Below are 7,686 nucleotides of genomic sequence, written 5' to 3'. Positions count from 1 at the left end.
GTGGTCTCTGGGGCTCCATTTTATGCCTCAGTGGAGCCCAGTTGCTATTTTCAACTATTCTACTTTGAGCTAATCTTGGAAGGGTAAGCATTATTTTAGTTCTCTATGAAAGTTACATTTGCTGTGTTCCTGGAAAGTCCCCTTGCTGTTACCAAGGGGATGTTCTTTTTTTATTTTTAAATATTTTATTGGTGTTTTAGGTGAAAGTTTACACAGCAAATTAGAATCCCATTTAACATATAAATTGTTCCATGACATTGGTTACATTTTTCAAAATGTGTCAGTATTCTCATTATTTCCATTCAGTTGTTCTGTTTCCATTAGTTAGCTTTCCTACTCCTCTTAGGTTCTCATCTTTGTTTTACGGTAAATGTTGACGGTTTGGTCTCATATAGTTGATTATTTAAGGGAGCACGAGGATGATATTTTTTATTTTGTAAGCCAGTCTATTATTTGGAAGAAACGTGACCATCGGGAAGTGGCTTCAGTTTCAAGTTCAAAGGGTATCTTAGGGCGATAGTCTCAGAGGTTCCTCTAGTCTCTATCAGTCCAGTAAGTCTGATCTTTTTTAGGAATTTGAGTTTTGTTCTACATTTTCTCCCTTCCTATCAGGATTTTCTATTGCATCCCTGGTCAGAAAGGTTGGTAGTGGTAGCCAGGCACTAACTAGTTCTTCTGATCTCAGGCTAGATGAGGCCATGGTTCATGTGGGCTATTAGTCCTGTGGACTAGTTTCTTCTTTGGGCCTTTGGTTTCCTTCATTCTCTTTTTCCCAGACTAGTAGAGACCAATAGTTGTATCTTAGATAGTCACTTGCTAGCTTTTAAGACCCAAATCGTTACTCACTAGGATGTACACCATTATCTTCATGAACTATATTATGCCAATTGACCAGGTTGTCCCATGAAACCATGGTCCCAAAGCCTTCAAATCCAGTAAACCAATCCTGCGAGGTTTTTGGTTATGTATAGGAGGTATCCGTAACTATGCCTCCATGTAGTTTATTATAAATATGGTTATACATGAAGCACACACAAATATGTATATGTACATGTATATGTATATATATGCCTAAAGATACACTGGAAATTCTGGTGGCTTAGTGGTTAAAAGTTTGGCTGCTAAACAAAAGGTCAGCAGTTCAAATCCTCCAGGTGTTTCTTGGAAACCCTATGGGGCAGTTCTACTCTGCCCTATAGGGTCGCTATGAGTTGGAATCTACTCAGCGGCAATGAGTTACTTTTAGTTAAAGGTACACCTGGTGGCACAGTGCTAAAGCTGCTAACTGAAAAGTTGGCAGTTTGAGCCCACCAGCTGCTCCTGGGGAGAAAGATGTGACAGTCTGCTTCCATAAAGATTTACAGCCTTGGCTGTTGGCTAGGATTTTGTTGAGAATTTTTGCACCTATATTCATGAGGAATATTCATCTAATTTTCCTTTTTTGTGATCTCTTTACCTGACTGGTAATAGCCTTATGCTGGCTTCATAGAATGAAATAGAGAGTATTCATTCCTTTTCTAGGTTTTGGAAGACTTTGAATAGAATTAATGTCAGCTCTTCTCTAAATGTTTCGTAGAATTCCCCCACTACATCTGTCTGGGTCAGGGCTTTTTTTCTATTGGAAGTTTTTTGATGATTATCTTTTATCTCTTCTTTTGTAATAGGTCTGTTTAAGTGTTCTACTTCTATTTGAGTTAATTTAGGTAGGTAGTGTGTTTCTAGATGTCCATTTCTTCTGGGTCTTCAAATTTGCTGGAGTACTATTTTTCATAGTATTCTGTTACAATCCTCTTTAGTTCTGTTGGATCTGTTGTAATGTCTCTGTCCATTTGGTCTCATATATTTGACTGAACTAAGAAGCACGTTCCACAAGTGTATTATTTTTTGTTTTACAGCCTGAAAAGTAGGCTTTGGGAATAGTTTCAGTTCTGGGTTAGCAGAGCGACCGGTTGCCATTGTTTTGGGGGTTCCTCCAGTCTCTGTCAGACCATTAAATCTGATCTTTTTACATGAATTTGAATTCTGTTCTACATTTTTCTCCTGCTCTGTCCAGGACTCTCTGTTGTGTTCCCTATCAGGGTGGTCATTGGTGGTAGCTGGGTATCATCTAGTTCTTCTGGTCTCGGGCTGGTGGAGCCTCTGGTTCATGTGGTCCTTTAGTCCTGTGGGCTAATATTTTCCTTATGTCTTTGGTTTTCTTCATTCTCCTTTGTTCTGGGTGGGATGGGACAAATAGATATATCTTAGATGGTCACTTGCCAGCTTTTAAGACCCCGGGCAGTACTAACCAAAGTGGGGTGCAGAACATTTACTTTATAAACTTTATAAGCTATATTATTCCAGTTGACCTAGATGTCCCACAAGACTATGGTCCCCAGGGCCCCAGCCCCATCTACTCAATCCCTCAAAGTGGATGTGTCTGGGAAATTTCTATCCTTTTGCTTTGATCCAGTTGTGCTGACTTCCCCAAGATATGGAACCCTTCATGAATTGGCGTGTCATCCTTGTGCAGGGGCCATGCTAATCTTCTCTGTATCTTTCCAATTTTAGTATATGTGCTGCTGAAGTGAGCACCCTTTCTTCTTTTCTAATGTATGCATTTATTGCTATAAATTTTCCTCTGAATACTGCTTTTACTGTGTCCCAAAGATTTTTGTATGTTGTGTTTTCATTCTCATTTGATTCTAAATATTTTTAAATTTCACTTTTGATTTCTTTTATGATCCAATAATTTTTTAGTAATGTGTTAGTTTTCACTTAATGTATTTCTATTATTGATTTATATTTCTAAACAGTTATGATCAAGGAAGATTCTCTGTATTATTTTGATCTTTTTAAATTTATTAAGGCTTACTTTGTGGCCTAAAATATCTATTCTGGAGAAAGTTCTGTGTACATTAGAGAAGAATGTGTATTGTGCTGCTCTTGGGTGGTGTGTTCTTTGTGTATTTATGAGATCGAGTTAATTAACAGTGTTGTTTAGATCTTCTGTGTCTTTGATTTTCTTTCTAGTTGTTCTGTCCATCATTGTAAGTGGTGTGCTGAAATCTCCTACTATTATTTAAGAAAAGTCTATCGCTTTAATTCTGTTAGAGTTTGTTTTACAAATTTTGGAGCTCTGGCATTAGGTGCAAAGGAGCCCTGGTGCATAAATATTTATTATTATGTGGTGTTGCATTCATCATCAAATAGAACATTTAAAGATCTATCCCGAAGTACAACACTGTCAGCAATAAGATAATATCCATACGCCTACAAGGAAGGCCAGGTAATACGACTATTATTCAAATTTATGCACCAACCGCTAAGGCCAAAGATGAAACAATTGAAGATTTTTATCAGCTTCTGCTGAACTTGACCAAACATGCAATCAAGGTGCATTGGTAATTACTTGTGACTGGAATACAAAAGTTGGAAACAAAGAAGGATTGATAGTTGGAAGATATGGCCTTGGTGATAGAAACAATGCCGGAGATAGAATGGTAGAATTTTGCAAGACCAATGACTTCTTCATTGTAAATACCTTTTTTCACCAACATAAACGGTGACTTTACACATGGACCTCACCAGATGAAATACGCAAGAATCAAATAAACTACATCTGAGGAAAGAGACCATGGGAAAGCTCAATATCATCAGTTAGAACAAGGCCACGGGCCGACTGTGGAACAGACCGTCAATCGTTCATATGCAAGTTCAAGTTGAACCTGAAGAAAATCAGAGCAAGTCCACGAGAGCCAAAATACAACCTTGAGTATATTCCACCTGAATTTAGAGACCATCTTAAGAACAGATTTGACGCTTTGAACATTAATGACCAAAGACCAGGTGAGTTGTGGAATGACATCAAGAACATCATACATGAAGAAAGCAAGAGGTCATTGAAAAGTCAGGAAAGAAGGAAAAGATCAAGATGGATGTCAGAGGAGACTCTAAAACTTGCTATCGAACATCGAGTGGCTAAAGCAAAAGGAAGAAATGATGAAGTAAAAGAACTGAACAGAAGATTTCAAAGGGCAGCTTGAGAAGGCAAAGTATTATAATGGCATGTGCAAAGAGCTGGAGATAGAAAACCAAAAGGGAAGAATATTTCTCAAGCTTAAAGAACTGAAGAAAAAATTCAAGCCTCAAATTGCAAGAGTGAAGGATTCTATGGGGGAAAATATTAAACAATGCAGGAAGCATCAAAAGAAGATGGAAGGGATACACAGTCATTATACCAAAAAGAATTCATAGACGTTCAACCATTTCAAGAGGTACCATACGATCAGGAACCAATGGTATTGAAGGAAGAAGTCCAAGCTGCACTGAAGGCATTGATGAAAAACAAGCCTCCAGAAATTGACAGAATATCTATTGAAATGTTTCAGCAAAGTGATGCAGCTCTGGAAGTGCTCACTTGTCTATGCCAAGAAATTTGGAAGACAGCTACCTGGCCATCTGACTGGAAGACATCCATATTTATGCCTGTTCCCAAGAAAGGTGATCCAATCAAATGTGAAAATTATCGAACAATATCATTAATATCACATGCAAGCAAAATTTTGCTGAAGATCTTTCAGAAGTGGCTGCAGCAGTGTATCAACAGGGAACTGTCAGAAATTCAGGCCGGTTTCAGAAGAGGACATGGAACCAGGGATATCATTGCTGATGTCAGATGGATTCTGGCTGGAAGCAGAGAACACCAGAAAGATGTTTACCTGTGTTTTATTGACTACGCAAAGGCATTCAAATGTGTGGCTCATAACAAATAATGGATAACATTACGAAGAATAGGAGTTCATGAGGAACCTGTACATAGGTCAAGAGGCAGTTGTTCGAACAGAACAAGGGGATACTGATTGGTTTCAAGTCAGGAAAGGTGTGTGCCAGGGTTGTAGCCTTTCACCATACCTATTCATTCTGTATACTGAGCAAATAATCCGAGTAGCTGGATTATATGAAGAAGAACAGGGCATCAGGATTGGAGGAAGACTTGTTAACAACCTGCATTATGCAGATGACACAACCTTGCTTGTTGAAAGTGAAGAGGACTTGAAGCACTTACTAATGAAGATCAAAGACCACAGCCTTCAGTATGGATTATATCTCAACATAAAGAAAACAAAAATCTTCACAACTGGACCAATAAGCCACATCATGATAAATGGAGAAAAGACTTAAGTTGTCAAGGACTTCATTTTACTTGGATCCACAATCAACAGCCATGAAAGCAGCAGTCAAGAAATCAAAAGATGCATTGCATTGGGTAAATCTGCTGCAAAGGACCTCTTTAAAATATTGAAAAGCAAGGATGTCACCTTGAAGACTAAGGTGCGCCTGACCAAAGCCATGGTATTTTCAATCACATCATGTGCATGTGAAAACTGGACAATGAATAAGGAAGACCGAAGAAGAATTGACACCTTTGAATCGTGGTGTTGGTGAAGAATATTGAATATACCATGGACTGCCAAGAGAAGGAATAAATCTGTCTTGGATGAAGTACAACCAGAATGCTCCTTAGAAGCAAGGATGGTGAGACTGCGTCTTACATACTTTGGACATGTTGTCAGGAGGGAAAGCCCTTAACGAGATGGATTGGTAGACTGGCTGCAACAATGGGCTCAGGCATAACAACGATTGTAAGGACTGGGCAGTGTTTCGTTCTGTGGTACATAGGGTCGCTATGAGTTGGAACTGACTTGACAGCACCTAACAATAACAAGAATATCTTCTTGTCGAGTTGGCCTTTTAGTCATTACATAATGTCCTTCTTTGTCTCTTATAATGGGTTTTTACTTAAAGTTAATTTTGTCAGAAATTGATATTGCCATGCCTACCCTCTTTCGGTTACTGTTTCCTGGGTGTATCTTTTCCATCCTTTGATTTTTAACCCATTTATGCCCTTGTGTTTTTTTTTTTTTGTCTAAGCTGTGCCTAAAAAAAAAAAAAAATTTTGTATTGGAGACTACATATTGATGGGTCATGTTTTTTTTATCCATTCTGCCACTCTCTGCCTCTTGACTGGGTCGTTTAATCCATTTACATGCAGTGCAATTATCAATAGGCTTGAGTATATTTCTTGGTGGAAAACAATGCTCTAGAAGTTGATGGAATACCAACTGAGATGTTTCAACAAAGAGGTGCAGTGCCAGAGGTGCTCATTTGTCTATTCCAAGAAATTTTGAAGACAGCTACCTCGCAAAATAACTGGAAGAGATCCATATTTATGCCTATTCCAAAGAAAGGTGATCCAACAGAATGTGGAAATTATCGAACAATATCGTTAATATTACATGCAGCTAAAATTTTGATGAAGATAATTAAAATACGGCTGCAGCAGTACATCAAAAGGAAACTGCCAGAAATTCAAGCTAGATTCAGAAGAGGACATGGAATGAAGGGTATCATTGCTGATGTCAGATGGTCTTGGCTGAAAGCAGAGAATACCAGAAAGATGTTTACCTGTGTTTTATTGACTATGCAAATGCATTTGACTGTGTGTATCATAACAAATTACGGATGACATTGGGAAGAATGGGAATCCCAGAGCACTTAATTGTGTTCATGTGGAACCTGTACATAGGCCAAGAGGCAGCTGTTCCAAAAGAACAAGGGGATACTTCGTGGTTTAAAATCAGGAAAGGTGTGTGTCAGGGTTGTATCCTTTCACCATACTTATTCAATCTGTATGCTGAGCAAATAATTTAAAAAGCTGGCCTCTATGAAGAAGAACATGGCATCAGAATTGGAGGAAGACTCATTAACAGTCTGTGTTATGCAGATGACACAACCTTGCTTGCTGAAAGTGGAGAGGACTTGAAGCACTTACTAGTGAAGATAAAAGACTACTTAACATAAAACAAAAATTCTCATAACTGGACCAGTAAACAACATCATGATAATTGGAGAAAATATCGAAGTTGTCAAGGATTTAATTTCACTTGGATTCACAATCAACATCCATGAAAGCAGCAGTCAAGAAATCAAAAGACACATTGCATTGGATAAATCTGCTGCAAAGCGCCTCTTTAAAGTGTTGTAAACCAAAGATGTCACCTTGAAGACTAAGGTGCACCTGACCCAAGCCACGGTATTTTCAGTCTCATCTGGACAGTGAAGAAGGAAGACTGAAGAAGAATTAATGCCTTTGAACTGTGGTGTTGGCGAAGGATATTGAATATACCATGGACTGCCAAAAGAACGAACAAATCTGTCTGGGAAGAAGTACAACCAGGATGCTCCTTAGAAGCAAGGATGGCGAGACTACGTCTTACATACTTTGGACATGTTATCAGGAGGGATCAGTCCCTGGAGAAGAACATAATGCTTGGCTAAGTACAGGGTCAGTGGAAAAGAGGAAGACCCTCAACAAGGTGGATTGACACAGTGGCTGCATCAATGAGCTCAAGCATAACAATGATTGTAAGGATGGTTCAGGACCGGGCAGTGTTTCATTCTGTTGTGCATAGGGTCGCTATGAGTCAGAACTGACTCGACGGCACCTAACAACAACATATATATATACATATATATAATTTTTTTATATATGTGTGTTATGAGATTGTTATAGAATGCATGGTTTCTGAAGATATTCTCCCAATTGATAACTTCTCTTTTCACTAAAGCCTATTCATGAAGAAGTATTTTATTTGTATGAGATCCCATTTATTTTGTCTTTTGCTTTTCATGCTTTAGTTATTA

At 38.4% G+C, this 7,686-nt stretch overlaps 1 non-coding gene across 1 annotated transcript; it reads right to left on the bottom strand.

Moving 5' to 3' along the window:
- Window positions 1-2,467: 2,467 nt before the first annotated feature.
- Window positions 2,468-2,574, bottom strand: LOC126069791 (U6 spliceosomal RNA). Its single transcript, XR_007516060.1, has one exon. It is a non-coding gene; the product is annotated as a U6 spliceosomal RNA (small nuclear RNA).
- Window positions 2,575-7,686: the final 5,112 nt, after the last annotated feature.

Source organism: Elephas maximus, chromosome X (assembly GCF_024166365.1).
Source record: "Elephas maximus indicus isolate mEleMax1 chromosome X, mEleMax1 primary haplotype, whole genome shotgun sequence".
Lineage (NCBI taxonomy): Eukaryota > Metazoa > Chordata > Mammalia > Proboscidea > Elephantidae > Elephas > Elephas maximus.
This window is presented reverse-complemented; position numbering and strand designations above follow the sequence as displayed.